At 42.7% G+C, this 16,499-nt stretch overlaps 1 protein-coding gene across 3 annotated transcripts in view; it reads right to left on the bottom strand.

Annotated features, from left to right (window-relative positions):
• Positions 1 to 16,499, bottom strand: part of NCK2 (NCK adaptor protein 2) — a 146,563-nt gene that overhangs the window by 63,916 nt on the left and 66,148 nt on the right. For all 3 annotated transcript variants that reach the window (XM_037054982.1, XM_037054983.1, XM_037054984.1), the window contains exon 2: positions 10,108 to 10,292. The gene's annotated coding sequence lies outside the window, so the exon portion shown is untranslated. The remainder of the gene's footprint in view (positions 1 to 10,107; positions 10,293 to 16,499) is intronic.

Raw genomic sequence — 16,499 nt, 5'->3', positions numbered from 1 at the left:
GGCCTGGGGTTCTTGCACAATTATGAGAAGGAACCTGATTTGGGACCAGTTCTGATGAAAACATTTACACCAGTGGTTCTCTCCTGCATTAGCACATTTGAACCTATGGAAGTTTTTGGCACTAACTGCCCAGGTCTGTCTACCTACCCCAGGTTGCTGGCTCACTATACATGCAGCCAGCAGGTTCTGACTTACAGAGCTCCCTGAGACCTGCATGCTTGCTTCTGCAAAGTGAGGAGTAAGGCAGGGGCAATGATGCATCCCCCCTCCACTCCATTCCCAAGCTCATGATCACGGTTCTAGCTCTCTCTGTAACTGGTCCCATTCAGCCAACAAAAGCTGGCAGCATCAGCAGCTTGTTTCCTGGGGAATTCCCTGGTCCCTTTTCCTGGAGTTGAGACTCAGGTGGTAGATGAGATCCAGTGTTGACAGCATTTGGGGGAGGAGGACTCGGTGCCACTGGGCTCTCCCACACATATGTGGTGTGTAGCAGCCAGGGCTGTGGTGCCAAGCTGTCCATGAAGTCCTGTCCCTAGAACTCAAAGATCACAGACCCAGCATTCACCCAGTCCCTCCATGTTACTCTCACAAAAGGAAGGCCTACAGGTTAACACACGGCCATGAAAAGCCCAAGTGAGCCCTGGCTGGTGTAGCTCAGTGGATTGAGCACTGGCCTGTGAAGCAAAGGGTTGCTGGTTCGATTCCCAGTCAGGGCACATGCCTGGGTTGCAGGCTGGGTCCTCAGTAGGGGACACATGAGGGGCAACCACACATTGATGTTTCTCTCCACTCTTTCTCCTTCCCATCCCCTCTCTCAAATAAGTGAATAAATAAAATATTACAAAAAAAACCCCACCCAGTTCCCACATACATACTCAACATTTTCTCTAGACACATCTGTTCCAGGCACACACTGAAGAGGCTTGGGATATAACCACCAGGAAAATATGGCCAATGTTTTACTGCTCCAATGTAGTTTTGGAATTGCTGCAACGCTCTCATTGAAGGCCTGTTTCTTAGTGTTGTTCTATCTCACCTACATCATTGACACACCTGCTCCAGGGACTGCTGGGGACTGCTGAGCACTGCTGGGTCAGTACACCTGCAACCAGAGTGCAGCCTGAGTCCTGGGTCGCTGCCTGATGTCAAGCCTGTAAAGTAGCAAGTAACCTCTCCTGGCTCATTTCCTTCTTTTATGAAAGTGGGAAGGAGGACCACAACACTTAGTTCTAAAGATTATTTATGAAAATTCCTTTGTAAACTTTAAGGTAAAATTCGGAATAGTGGAGAAATGATCAGAATGTTATGAATTTGGCTTCTACAATCTGTCAGGGTAAAAAAGGTGTGTGGAAGGGGTTGGGGGATCAGAAATTTGCTTTTTCTATTTTTAATCTGTTTCTCCAGGTTTCTAGGAAACCACCCAGTTTAATGCACACTGGCATGTTAGCTAAGGGAGAAAAGAAGCACATTTGGCTGAACTCTGACCATCACCCCAACTATTAGAAAATGCTGGTCTGGCAGGTGTGGCTCAGTGGGTTGAGCGCTGTTCTGTGAACCAAGGGTCGATGGTTTGCTTCCCAGTCAGGGCACATGCCTGGGTCGTGGGCCAGGTTCCCCAGTGAGGGGCATGTGAGAAGTAACCACACGCTAATGTTTCTCACCCTCTCTTTCTCCCTCTCTTCCCCTCTGTCTAAAAATAAATATGTAAAATCTTAAAGAAAATGATGAGTTCACTGACTACAATAAAGAAATGCCCATCTGCAACGTCATGATGCTTTGCTTTGCACAAAGGTGCTGTGGGAAGTGTAACAGACAAACGGATTAAAGGCCTGAATGTAAGACCTAAAGCCACAAAATTCCTGGAAGAAAACAGAGATTAAGCTCCTTTGATATAGGTCTTAGTGATGATTTTATGGATATGACACCAAAAGGAAAGGCAACAAAAGCGAAAATATACAAATGGGACATGAATCTAAAAAGCTTCCACACAGCAAAACACAAACACAAACAACACACAAAAAAACTATCAACAAAATGAAAAGGCAACCTGCAGAATGAGAGAAAACAATGGACTGGCCCAAAAGTCCATTTAGCTTTTTCTGTAAAACAAAAGAAACGTTTTTGACTTTTACCAATAACTTTATTGATTTGGGCATTTTGAGTATGTTGGCTATGTCTCCCACTACTGGCTTCTTGTGGGCCAGGGGTGCTGCTAAACATCTTCCAATGCAGACAGCCCCACAGCAAAGGATTATTCGGCCAAAATGTCAACAGTCCCAAGAAACTTCGCAGATCACTTTTGTCATATTTGATCAGTCACAGCACCTTCTCCATAGACTGTACAAATCTTTTTTTGCATTTCAGTTGCATTTTTATCTTTCTTGAAGTAATAAAGCATAACACCCTGAATGTGTTGCATATTTTCTTCCATCTTCAATATTAAAATGACTGCACAAAATTCACCAATTTGATAAGTTTTTTAAATGAATATTCATATGACAGCTGTCACAATACAATCTAACATAATTATTTTGAATGAAGTTAAAAACAACTAAGCACTACTAGAGCCATCATATGAAAAAAACTAAATGAACTTTTTAAGATTTAACCCAATATTTGCAAATTATGTATATATCCAAAATATAAAAAAACCTCACATGACCTGGCAAAAATACAAACAATCCGGAGGATCTGAATTGATGTTTCCCCAAAGATGACATATAAATGACCAAAAGGTACCTGAAGAGGTGCTCAATGTGACTAATCATTAGGGAAATGCAAATCAAAACCACAATGAGATTATCACCTCAGGCCTGTTAGAATGGTTGTCATTAAAAAGACAATGAAGGACAAAGACCACATGATCACATCAATAGATGCTGAAAAACATTTGATAAAATCCAGTACCCATTTGTGATAAAAACACTCAGCAAAGTGGAAATAGAGGGACCTTTCCTCAACATAGTAAATGCCATACATGACAAATCCACTGCCAGCATCATACTCAACAGGCAAAAACTAAAAGCTTTCCCCCTAAGGTCAGGGCAAGACATAGGTGTCCACTCTCACCCCTCTTATTCAACACAGTACTGGAAGTTCTAGCCACAGCAATCAGACAAGAAAAAGAAATAAAAGGCATCCAAATTGTCAAGGAGGAAGTAAAACTGTCATTTCTGTAGATGACATGATAATGTACATAGAAAACCAGAGACTCCACCAAAAACCTGTAAAACCTAATAAGTGAATTCAGCAAAGTGGTGTGATACAAAGCCAATATTCAGAAATTGATGGCATTTTTGTAAACCAACAATGAATTATCAGAAAGAGAAACTAAGTAAAAAATGCCATTTACCATAGCAACAACAAAAAAAACTACATAGGAGTAAATTTAATCAAGGAGGTAAAAAGACCCATACTCAGAAAACTACACAACACTGAAGAAAGAAATCAAGGAAGACACAAATAAATGGAAACATAAACCATGTTCAAGGATTGGAAGAACTACATCATCAAAATGTCCATACTACCCAAAGCAATCTATACTCAACACAATTCTTATTAAGAGACCAATACCATATTTCACAGATCTGGAAGAAATACTACAAAAATTTATACAGAACCCACAAAGTCCCCAATAGCCTCAGCAATCTTTATAATCAAAACAGTCTGGTACTGGCATAATAGAAGACACATAGATCAATGGAACAGAGCAGAGAGCCTAGAAATAAATGCATGTCTCTATGGCGAATTAATATCCAACAAAGGGGGCATGAGAGTACAATGGAGTAAAAATAGCCTCTTCAATAAATGGTGCTGGGAGAACTGGACTGGTACACGTGAAAAAATGAAACTAGACCACCAATTCACACCATACTCCAGAATAAACTCAAAATGGATAAAAGACATAAATAACTCATGATACCATAAAAATCCTAGTTGAAAACATAGGCAATAAAATTTGAGACATCCCACATATCAACATTTTTGCTGATATATCTCATAAGGCAAGGGAAATAAAGGAAAAAATAAACCAATGGGACTCCATCAAAAAGATTCTGCATGTCGAATGAAACTATCATAAAAATGAAGAGGGAACTGACTGGATAGAACAGATTTGCCAATGATACCTCAGACAAGGGTTTAATCTACAAAATATATAAAAAACTCATACAACCTAACATCAGGAAGACAAAAAAATTCAATTAAAAAATGGGCAAAGGATCTGAATAGACACTTCTTCAAGAAGGACAGACAGAGGGTCCAGAGGCATATGAAAAAATGCTCAACATCACCAGCCATCAGAGGCACAAATTAAAACCACAATGAAATAGTACTTCACCCCTGCCAAAATGGCTATCACTAATAAATCAACAAACAAGTGCTGGCAAGGGTGTGCAGAAAAGGGAACCCTACTACCATGTTGATGGGAATGCAGACTGGTGCAGCCACTGTGCAAAACAGCACAGTGATGCCTCCCCTATCACGGGAGTTACGTTCCAGAGACCCCCAAGATAGGTGAAAATCTAAGAATTTGAGGCGTTCTATTTATTTTATTATTTACATATATTTTAAGGCTTTATAAACCCTTCCCACACTCCTATAAACCTCTCTCACTCTCTTACTAACCTTTCCCACACTCTTATAAACACTTCATATGCTCTTAAACACTTTCTACACTCTTAAACCTATGTAATTTTAACAACATATAAAATTCTATATGGGTACTCACCAGTGAAGTATACAGTTGTCCCTCGCTATATTGTGGTTCACTTATTGTATAGAATTTCTTCAAAGAATTAAAAATGGAACTGCTTTTTGACCCAGTGTTGGGAACCACTCTGCCTGGTTTCAGGGGTTGTAACCGCCCCCCACGGCTAAGGGGGGTGAGTGAGCGACCTCCAGACTGTGAACCACTAAGGAGACAAAGCTTGTCTCTGGCAGCAAGTGCTGCTTCTGCTTCTTCCCCCTGCCCCCAATACTTGGTCGGTTAGTCTAGAGACAGGTACGACCCCTAAGAGTGGGGGCAACCTAAGCCAGACACGATCGCTTGGGAGGCCATCATGGAAGGACTTGGGGGGCTGCAGCCAAGAGGGAGTGATGGATCCTCTCCCCCCGGGTATTCTGACATAGCCTGAGTTCCCATTTCCATCTTGGAGAAGCGCTTCCTGACTCTAATCCACTTAAGCCTAAAAATCTATGATGGGGAAGGTGGTGCAGCTCTTTGCCAGCTAGAGCAGGTTCTGGGGTGACTGGGGCATAAAGAAAGAGTCCTAAAGTCCTGTGAAGCCTGCTTTGCTAAGAGTGCTTTCATCCATATGATAAGGGTCCGAGCAGGAAATGAGTATGTCTCCCATAGTTTCTGCAACCCCCTTACCTGACAGACACTGACTCAGACTAAGTCCTCAGATTTCTTTGAAATGTTATCTACTGTTTGATCCTTGCCACCGGACATTGATTGATGAACTTTACCTGTATTCCTGTGTATTACAACCCAATAAAAGTCATTGAAGAAGAGGTTCTTGGTCTTTCTTCTCTGAGAGATTGATCACTTCTCCTCCCCAAGCAGATCATGTCTTGGTAGTTTCATTTTCAACCGTGGCAGACGGGGACACTTGCTGACAAAGTTGCCCCCACAACCCAGTGATTCCACTGCTGGGATTATACCCTAAGAATCCAAAAACAATTCAAAAGAACTTATATACCCCTATGTTCACAGCAGTGCTATGTATAATAGTCAAGAGTTAGAAACAGCCTAAGTGCCCATCAGTAAATGAATAGATCAAAAAAGTGTGGTACGTTTATGCAGCAGGAAGAAGGAATTCTTACTTTTTGTGTCAGCGCGGATGGAACTGGAGACTATCATGCTGTGAAATAAGCCAGTCAGTGAAAGACAATTACCATATGATCTCACTTACAATAGGAATCTAAGGAACAAAATAAACTAATGAGCAAAGTAGAACCAGAGGCACAGAATCACAGAACAGACTGAGGAGGATAAGAGGGGAAGTGGGGACTGTTTGAAAGAAGGTGAAGGGATTTAGTCAAGGACCTATCTGTGAAGGACCCATGGACCTGGACAGAGGGGTGGGAACTGACTATGGAAGTGTGGGGTGGGCTGAGTGGAGGGTTCCAAAGGGGAAATAACTGGAACAACTATAAAACAAAGAAAAAAAAAGACAACAGGTAAGTGTTGGTGAGGATGTGGAGAAAGAGAACCGTTGTTCACTGTTAGTGGGAATATAAACTAGTGCAGTCATTATAGAAAACAGTACAGAGGCTCCTTTAAAAATGAGAAATAGGACTACCATATGGATCCAGCAACATCACTCCTGGTTATATACCCAAAGGAAATAAAAACAGGATCTCGAAGAGGTATCTCACTTCCACATTCATTGAGTGCAGATGTGATATGTGTGCACCCACACAATGGAATATAACTCAGCCATGAGGAAAAAGGGCATCTGCCATTTTCTACAACATAGATGGACCATGAGGGCACTATGCAATGAAAAGTAAGTGAGACAGGGAACGACAAATACTGCATGATGTCACTTATATGTAAAATCTAAAAAAAAGTCAAACTTATAGAACCAGAGTAGTGAAGTGTATCCCAGGGCTGGAGTGTGGGGAAAATGAGGAGAGGTCAATAAAAGGACAGACTTTCAGTTATAGATGAGTAAGGTCTGAGAATCCAATGTGTAGCATGGTGACTACAGTTGTTAACCCTGGATCATACCATTAAAATTTGTTAAGAGAATAGAACTTCATGTTCTCACAAACAGGACAAATGTACAAACGTGACAGATACGTTAGTTAACCAGATGGTGGGAATTTTCTCACCATATATATGCATATGAAGTCACCACAATGCACATTTTAAATATCTTACAGTTTTATTGTCAATTAAATATAAGCAAAGCTTAAACAAAAGAAAATGATGTGTACAGCCTCACTGCCAACATTTCCACTCTGGATATTCATATCAGCAACTGTTTGTGAAATCCAGGTCTCCTTTGCCCTACTCAGCACGAGTCTTGTCACCTAAGCCACCATCTGACCTCCCTCACAACACCAACATTCTCCTGCTCCTTAGACATCTCTCCTGAAAATGTCTCTAAAAGTTTTTCAAAGTATTACAAGTTTTCAGCATGGCACACAACGCTCTTTCCATTCTTTCTCCTCAGTAAATGCTAGCCAGCCTCCAATAACAGTGAACCAGTCCATTTTCAATTATACATGCGAAGAACTAAGTGCAGATCATACATCTGTTAACAATTCCAGTGGAAAAGGAAGAGTTTTGCCACTATGGTCTTCCCATGGTCTCTACTCCCCACAGTGGGGAAGGGTCAGGCCCAGGGGTTCAAGAAGACTTAGCTCCTAAACCTCAAAGTGGGAGGCTCCTGGAGATGAGAGTGTTGGGGAGGAAAACAGAGGCTCGGAGACCCCATTCAGGCCCCTCTAAGACACAGCTTGGACACTTGTGCACCCACTCACACTGCTTGCCTCAGCCTGGACCCATGGTAGGTCTAGCTGGGATAGCACAAACCTGGTATACCCAATAACTGGGAAATGCACCCGGGGCTGACATCCCATCACTTTACCAGGCTAGTGTGGTTTTCACTCCTTCCAAGACGTGACAAATGATAATGCTAACCAAATTATATATTACTTTTCCTACAGGTACTTCAAAGACCGCTGACCAGACGACACATGCCTGGTCCCCAACCAATTATTGCTTAAGTGACTTGGAGACTTTAGGGCCTGTTACCCAGCTAATCCACCAGCCTGCCTATGCCATGGAAGGACCCATTAGGCCTCTGCCCATACATCCCCTCATTCTTTAACATTCACTTATTAACACAGCATACTTTGGCTTTTGCAGACTCCTTTCTGAGGGTCAGTTCACCCTGCCTCGGGCATCAGAGGCTCATGATAAGAACAGCAATCACAGCAGCTAGCACAGGACCAAAGCTGTTGGGGTCCTGCCCCATCCCACAAGGCCATGACAAATGATGCCTAAAACTGTATTTTATCTATTATTGTAGCTGTTAAAACATAGCACTACAAGATAAAAGTCTTTCATAGCCACTGAAAGAAAGCAGCTTAAAATCCAGCTGATGCTCATGATAAATATTTATTATATGAAAGGACATACCCAGTGATTTCCCACTGAACATTTTTCTGAAGCACAACAGTAATTTTTAACAAGTAAATCAGGGTTTTGGTGTGGATCTCAGCACTTGTAAAATAGTATTTCTTTGAAATTATAGAGGAATAAGTACGTCTGTAAGTCTATTTTCACGACAATTTGCGTACACATGGCTCTCCACCGAATCACATCCAGGAATCACTTTTTGTCTGCAGAGCAGAACAGACTGTGGCTGGGTGTTGTGCCCAGAATGCTGCCATGAGGGGGTGTGTCGCTTCCCCTGCCTCACTACTTTTCTAAAAGAGGACCCTGACCACAACTCAAAGTCAGTTAATGTCAATGATGATCGAGAACTTTCTAAGGAAGCAGTGTCAGAGTCTGTTACTGATGAGTTATTAATGAATTCTGATGAACAGATTTGAGGATTTACACTAATTTCTAGCTTATATTGCTATAAAAAATATGTGACTGCATTTATAAATGACTGAGTCTTAAAAGGTTTCACTGCCATGACTATTAAAAAAACTGAGTCCACATAGGTAACAGGAATTTTTTTTTAACATAATGGAAATCTCCTGGGACTGGACAGGAAACACCCCAGTGCTGCCTGTCTCACATAAAGTCGAAAGGGAAAGCCAGGTGTTCCCCATCACGCTGCGGTGGGGCCGGGGGACGTGAGGCTAGTGAGAGCCAACAATGTCCTAGGAGGCCAGTATCAAAGCAGCTTAAGCTACATGGGAGGGAGGAGGAGGAGGCCTTGGAATCAGCCTGCACAATAGGAGGGCCAAGCTCTCCATTCCACACCAGGGCCTAGATTTGGACATCGCAGTGAGCAACACCCTAAATATATAGGACAATGTGACATTTTCTCCAAAAGATATCATCAAGGATAATAAAGCAAAGACATTCAGACAATTAATCCTATCTTCATGAAATATGACATATTAATTCTGTGCTGTTCCAATTGGCACATATCAAAGGGAAATGGAACTGACATTCAGAATTAGCTCCTCACCTTCGCCACCCAAAAAGAAGTGGTCAAGGAGAAACAAACCCATTTATAAAATTTTTAGTAAAATTCTAATTCATACTAAACTAATAGATTTATAGAACTCATACCATAAGATTTTTATAGTCTAAAGTTATAGCATCTAGAATAGTTTAAAACAACTTGTGAATGACAAAAGCAAAACGAGGTTCTGAGGGAAAGCTAGTATTTGAGTGTTATCCCTATAGTTGTGCGACAGTGATCTGGAGGCCAAATCGTGCCTTCCCATGAAGCACCCGTTGCTACCAGCCAGAGACAGAACACCACATTAGCCAGACCACCATACAGTATTTCTTACATTTTAAATCAAATGTCCCAGACGATTTGTTAGGGCTAAGAAATATTTCTGTTCTACAGATATGATTGTGTCTAGTATCTGTTATTACAGAGCCCTTGGACCTTAGAAGCCACATGCTGTATTACAGACACTGTTCTATTTTCATACACACAAGTAGACTTCTCACACAAAGAGGTAAACTTTTGTCAGAAACCTTTCTCTGTTCACCTCTTCTCGGCTTCAAAGCTGGAATGAAACCTTTGCTAGACCAAGTGTCCTGAAGGCAGTTCTTCCTTATCTTGGGACTCCCCGTGCCACACACAAAGACCCCAACCTGTACAGACGCAAGAACAATCTGTTGGGCTGCAGATCTGGGCATGAGGATGTTTTACAGGTTGGAGGTGCCCACACTGTACTTTCCATCTACTCAATGCCACCATGCCCTAAAGGCGGGAATAGTGAATGTAATTTTTGAATCAAGTCCCTCGTAAACGAAAATAGCATGGGGCTCATCAAATCAGGGCTACATTTAATGCCATTTTACTAATGTAAAACCTACTGTGTAAATTGAGTATTTCAGGTAAAAGCAGCAACTTCTCCCATCTGTTTCAAAGCAGAAAGGTCAAAACTTACTTTTGGCATTCACCTACAAGAGATGACTGGCAAAATGCAGAACTCCTCAAGAGGTAAAATTTCCAGCTGATTACACCTCTGCAGTTACAAAGCTTCAGGATTTCTCCAAATTCTGAAATCCAACTCAAATCTCAACAGAGAATTATGGTCTGGGAAATCACTTGTAGAAAAGGAACATATGAGATCTGAAAAGAAATAGAAAATCATATATTAGAACATTTGCTTATTTGATTTTAAGTAACTGCTTGAGAAATAACTGATTCTTTGCCACAAATATTTTTAATAAACCCCAGAAAAAAGTTGCTTTGTATCTGCTGACCTCTGCCCAAACAAAAATGCTCCCAACCCCACCACCCTGTATCCCTAAATCAGCTCTGAAGCCTTGGTCCGGGAAGTCAACCACATACTCTGAGGATGGAAGGGATGAGGAGAGTGGAGACAGCAGACCATAAACTAGGGATGCTACATAAATTCCCAAGTCTCTTCAGAATTCCTACCCCAGCATGCCCCATCCACACAGCCTTCAGAGCCTGCCAAAAACAAAAGGAAGGCTACCAGGCAAGAGGGAGGCACGTCTGGGAGCCCAATTAGGGAATCAGGTTGCAAAGAGCACAGAAATTATTTAGAGACTCTTTCCTGTGCTGAAGTTCCTTAAACTGGCTATTTATTGAGTGAGGCCACCTACTGGACTCATGGCCTTGTGCTAAAAGCACCCCTGCAGGAAATCTGAGACTGACACCCCACAACTACAAGGATGTTAAGACCAGACTGGCAGCTGAGTACAGCCTTCTCCCTCATGACTGTGGAGAATTTGCTTTCACCTTAGGGTCCCTACGCTTGGGTAGCTACTTCAGTCCTTGCCTAACATTTCTGAGGGAACCCTGAAGGTCTGTGAACCTCCAAAGTGAGCTCACTGACATTTTTAATTGCATTTCAAACCCAGAGGGGATCTGTCCTGACAGTTCACTCGACAAGATTAATTCAACCCTATCTGATTATGGCCCAAGCGTTAAATACTCTATAGGAAAATCTAATTCTATTTTAGTCAAGTAGAAAAAGACAATTCAGGTAGGACTATCACAAAAATGTTATAAGGCGAGTTCATAAATTGTGATTAAAAACTTCATCCTCTTTATGTATTCTCTAGCACTATTTTAAAGGGTGCATTTTTTAAAAAAATGAGTTAATGCAAGAAAAAGGTTATACTCAAACACATGGGAGGGCTTGATTCGAGCAAGATGTTAAAGGTATACCAGGATGATTATGCCCTTCTCTCTGCTAAGGGTTTACAATAAAATGACAGGTCCATTTGAATTGGAAGTTCTAGTATCTGGATTGACATCTTGACCAAGGAGTCTTATTTCTCACTTCTGCCCTTACATATGCCACTTACTTAAGAAATCCACCTTATCAATACAGTCTGCCTACAAACACCAGCTCTGTATTAGTATATTCAGTGGTTCTTTTAGACATAGTTGTATTTTTAAATTTTTAATTGCAGAGTGAATTTTCCAGGCATGAGATCTTCCTAGCCCAATGCTAGGGGCTGTTGGAGTGCTGCCTGGGCTGTCCCAATGTAGGTGTCCCTCTGCGTGCACTGTGCTCTCAGAAGTGCTATGTTTAACCAGCCCAATACCTGACAGGATAGATGTTAACACCCACTTTTACACGAGTTAATTTTTCAGGGAGGTTACAGGTTTTCCTTAATAGGCTGTCAAGTTTGGAATGTAGGCCTTTAATGAATCTACCACCCCAACAGCAGACCTGGTGGGAGCAACTTAGCTACCAGCCCAAAGTGAGAGAACAGTGGACTGGATCTCTGACCCAGTCCTTTGATACTGGGCATGGGGGCCAAGGTAGAAAAGAGGGATGTAAAAAGCAGAATCTGAACTCATGGGGGATTGCCAAAGTGACAAGCTTTAAGTTCATTTGAAAGGTGCTGATGGCCACCTGGGATGCAAGTGTAAAAAAATGAAGGTTGCAGTGTTTTCCTTGAGAAAAGCATTTCACTGGCAAACTGTCAACACACTAAGTTTAGGCTAAATAGAAAAAAAAACAGGGTGATCAAATGTTTCTCTTTTGGGGTTTAAGTGAAGTCTGCCCATTGCCTCTATTTAATGTGGGATTATCAGCTTCAAAACCTCTGTTAAGGATGAGTACTTCAAATCAGGTCATGTGCAAGGTGTGGTCTAAACCCACTGGAAAAGCACAGACTTGTGCAAAAAACAACTGTGAGACCAACATGATCAGGTACAAGGTCCCTCAGACTATACACAGCTTTCACCCAAGAACTCAAAAATGTTTTACACAGGCCACTGCAGGCAAATGGGAATACATGACACAGGTGTATGTTTCCTTTAAATGTATTTCTCGACTAGTACCATGTGCGTCTCCTTTTGGAATCCGAAGAGGATGGTTGGGGGGGGAGGAATGAACACATACCAAATCTATCTTTTTCCACATTAATTTGGATCCCTGAAAACATAAAATTTTACCACCGAAAAATCCATGGAAATATCTAAATTCTCTGTAACACCGAGATTTCCTTTTTCTTAACTGTGTTTTAAAACCCCTGAGCCACAGCTGGGGCTTTCCCTCATCTTCTGCGAATGTTGAGGTGCAGCACCAACTCCAACCCTGAGGGCAGCTCCAGGCACCTCGGTCTGCCTGGCCCCAAGGCCTGGGCCCGAGGCTTGGAAGAGGAGAGCTGTCCTGGTCCAAATTCCCAATGCCTGCCATAGAACCAGACACAGCACCTGGATGGTGCTGGCAGTATCCTTCCAGCCTTTGTCTGCCACAGAGACCAGGGCTGACATCCACCACTACTACGCTTTACTCCAGTGGAGCCATTAAGGGCTAATTAAAGAGGGTAAGTGCCCCATTCTGTTGATGGCACAAAGCTGTGGGCCTTTTGGCCGTGATATTGCTGGGTAACCTGCTCTATCTGCTTAGAGTTGGCAGATCTGCCCAGGTGACTTGAATCACCAAAAGCCTCACTTTCAGAGAGCTCAGGCGATCCCACCTGTCTTCCCCACAGACGTGGCCCAGTGGGAGAGGACACTGCACTGGTGTTCCACCTTCACTACAGCCGCATCCTTCGTCACAGCCATACTTGGAAGATAAAACATATTGCTCAGCTTGGGAACCAAACTACCAGATGTCCCACAGCCAGAATTTGAACCTATGCTTGTTTGATTTCAAAGTCCAGCTGTGCCCTTTCTCTAAGAAAGATCACCAATAATGGTGACTTTAGTCTTGAGACTCAGGCCAAGATCAGTCGCCACTGCCATCTGACTGGAACCTGCTACGCTGGGAGGCTGGCTTCAGCCTCTTAAATCAGGTGGTGGCTGTGTTGTGCTGTGACAGAAAAACAAGCCCATGAATACACACACCGCCTTAATTCCCAAAGGTACTATTTTCTCTTAGATTTTAGTTAATGCAGCAAAATGTAATTACTGAATAACACTACCTGACTGGCTTAGTCCTGAACACAACCTAGACTTGTAGGTATCATCAGGTATACATCATACCTTAGCCTTACATACGGAAAATACACCAAGAGAGTCGACCAGACCCCTGATCTGTAGACAATGTAAATGTAATCATCTTTTATTTGAAGAGACAAAAAAAAAAAAAAGAAAACCCCATGTGATTGCATTAGAGGCCTCTGAGCTCACAAATGCTAGTGGAGCTCCTCCTCCCTGACGCACCTGACACCTCTCTTTGGCGTGGGCATCAGGTGCCGCCGCGGCCCGCGGGGTGGCCAGTGCAGAATGACTAGGGACAGTCAGCGCCGGACCAGAACAGCATGGGGCAGGGCTGCTTAGTGAGTTGCATTTCATTTCTACCGAACTACTTGATGGAAACTTCATTCAAGTGGGAAAATGCTGCTTTCAGACACTGAACAAAGCTACACAACAGTTTCCTTGAGTGGTTTGGCCAACATTCCACCCTGGCTTTCTCCCCTCTGTGGACCAACACCTGCAGCTGACTAATGCTTAATTACCATCTGACATTCAACGGCTTCCGGGGACATGACCTCAGCCACCTTTTGTCATCCCATGCACAGTGTTGAGGGCTCAGACAATACTGAAGGCCACAAGCTGGTTTTCCCAAGCACAAAATGTCCCACTGAAATTAGGATTTTTTACTCAAGATGAAGATAGATGTCCCAAACAGGAAAAACAGAACATTTTCTGGAATGGCTGGAATTATGGTCAGTTGCAAGTGATAAGGCTAGCTATCAATTCACTGTATCAGTTGATGAGAAGTAGGTTAATAAAAATGGGGGGGGGGCTAGTTAATTTCTAACTCTCTGAGTGGCCTTGAAGAGACTCTCACGGGACCGAGGAGGGTGTTTGGGGAGGAGATAGATAATTGGTCAGATGTTGAGCTCTGAGGCTCTATGTTCCCAAATGAAGATTTCTGCCTTCAAGTGTTCCAGCACTGATGAAAGAACCAAACCACAGGCCGTGTCAGCCATACAAAATGAGATGAGAAAAAGGGCAGAAAGCAGTGGGTTGGCAGATAGGGGTCCAGGCCCGGCTCAGCCACCAAGTGCCCTGTGGGATTTTAGGCCTCGGCTTCCTCGCCCACGACCAGGATCCCTCAGCTCCAAACCTGCAGCTTTGAGGTACATGAAATAGACTTGAAAATTATCAAAAATTAATGATGTGGTGCAAAAATTTTATTAAAGCTTATCTAAAATACCATGACAAGAGGGTCATAATGTAAATCTTAGTAGGAACTTGTATTTTAGAGTCTGCCACCTAAAAATTCTAACAGATAGGAATTTGATTAGTAACACCATTACCAATGGTTTGTAATTATTCTGTGTACACATTTGATGCTAACTAGCCCTTAAATACAATAGCACTCCATTCTCCAAAGGTCTGAGAAGGGACTGCTTTTAAGATCTTCCCACCAGGCCAAACCATAGTTTCTGGAATCAGCATAAACACTTTGCTACAAATCTCAACACCATAACTATTAGACAATCAAATTACATAGAACATTTTTAACAGTCCACCAGCATTTTTTATTAAGCGCCCACAGAATGTAGTTGTTGTTCAGGTAATTACACCAATAAAAAGCACAGTGACAAAAGTAAACCTTAAACACTAAACTGTACTTACTGAATAAAACTGGTAGAAACCCCTTTTTTGAAAAAGGAAGGGAAAAAGGAAGACACAAAGAGAGAGACCCTGAGTTCTTACATGAGATCACTGACGCACACCAGGTGATGCAAGGTCTTGTCTAACGGGGAATGCAAACATTGTTTGGCTGAAGTTCCCTTACCTTTGGGAGATGAAGGGCTGAAAGAATGAGGGAAACTGTGAGAAAGGTCTAGGTCCAAAGTAGAATGCGGGGAGCAAAACCTGTTTTTCCATCTCCTCTCACCTATTTCTCTCATATTTCTTCTTTAAAAAAAATAAAGAATCTCGAAAAGCAGGCAGGAAGGCCAGGCCAGAGCTGTTGTTAACAGTGGTTATAACTAATAAATTTGTGGGGTGGAATGAGGGCTGAGAATTATTCTTTGACTTTATTTTCTGTAACATTTTACAAAGACAGGAAGCTATCAGACAGCGCTCCAGGTCCTCACTGCAGTGCTGTGAGCAGGAGGCTGCTCCCCTTCCCCCTTTCTCATCCCTGCCCCAGCCACCACTGACTGAGCTCCACCGTAGCAACTCCAATCCTTCCCTCTGGAAAGCCCTTCCCTCTTCACCACCTTCCCTTCTTCACCTGCGGGGACTCAGAGCTCCTTCAAACTCTCTCTGCTCCCTGCTCTTCGTGGGGTGAAATCCTACCCCCTTGGACAGGCTGGCTGTTCAAGCCCCCTCCTAGAATTCCCAGATTCTTTCAGGGTACCTTAAACACTTTTCCTTCGGGGTTCCTTCCACAACTTACAGCACTTTATTGCATCATGCAGTTGTGTATATTCCATCTGTTACAGTCTGAACTGTGTCTCCCAAATTCAATGAGGTCCCAATCCCAGTACTTCAGAATGTAACAGTATTTAGAGAAAGGATCTCTAAAGAGGTGATTCAGTTAAAATGAAGCTATTGTTAACCTAATATGATTGATGTCCTTAATAAGAAGCGGAAGAGATACCTGGACACACAAGCAGAAAGGCACAACCCTGTGATGAGGCAACAAGAAGGTGACCATCTGTAAGCCAAGGAAGACAGCCTCAAGAGAAACCCAACCTGCCAACACCTTCCTCTGGGACTTCTAGTCCCCAAAACTATGAGAAAGTATTTGCTGTTAAGCATGCATTCTGTGGTATTTGGCTATGGCAGTCCTAGCAAACTCACACACCATGTCCTTCCTCAGACTCACAGCCCACAAATTCTCACCACAAACACCAACAACAGGAAGTTGAACAACACGTT

The sequence above is a fragment of the Sturnira hondurensis genome, unplaced genomic scaffold (assembly GCF_014824575.4).
Source record: "Sturnira hondurensis isolate 20B ecotype Veracruz unplaced genomic scaffold, ASM1482457v3 Scaffold0008480, whole genome shotgun sequence".
Lineage (NCBI taxonomy): Eukaryota > Metazoa > Chordata > Mammalia > Chiroptera > Phyllostomidae > Sturnira > Sturnira hondurensis.
The sequence above is the reverse complement of the archived record's forward strand: the minus strand, read 5'-3'. Positions and strand labels throughout refer to the sequence as shown.